Source organism: Nannospalax galili, unplaced genomic scaffold, assembly GCF_000622305.1.
Source record: "Nannospalax galili isolate Female #2095 unplaced genomic scaffold, S.galili_v1.0 scaffold1187, whole genome shotgun sequence".
Taxonomy (NCBI): domain Eukaryota; kingdom Metazoa; phylum Chordata; class Mammalia; order Rodentia; family Spalacidae; genus Nannospalax; species Nannospalax galili.
In genome coordinates this window covers 232,427-232,903 of record NW_008356355.1, presented here as the reverse complement: position 1 = coordinate 232,903, position 477 = coordinate 232,427, and positions in this window count along the sequence as shown.

Genomic DNA, 477 nt, shown 5'->3' with positions numbered 1-477 from the left:
TAGGTTAGATTAAGGGAGGGGGAGGGAAGGGTATATGATGAACCTAGGGGATAAGGAGAAAGAAGAAACTGAACAGAGGTAGGATCATAGGAGCAAGGGTATTAGTAAGGAAGAAAGAGGGGGGAGTGGTGGCACCTTAAGTCGGAAAACCATGATAGAGGTGGGAGATGATACAAGAGAGAAACAACGCCTATCTAGTAACGAAAACCAGAGGGAACCATATTATTCCTACAATCTACTGATAAATTATACATAATAGATCAAGAAAAATATCTCTAGATAAGGTTTATTTGAGACCAACTGGTCATTAACCAAGATTTATCTGCAGGACACACAGTAATTAAAAATGCCAGAATGGTGGAACTAACCTTCTTGGATGTTTAACAGACATACCTTGAGATCTATACTAATTGGGTCAGAGGGATTCAAAGGACACTTTTTGCTCCTTGCCCTCCTAGATCGATTAGTTCCCAGGGA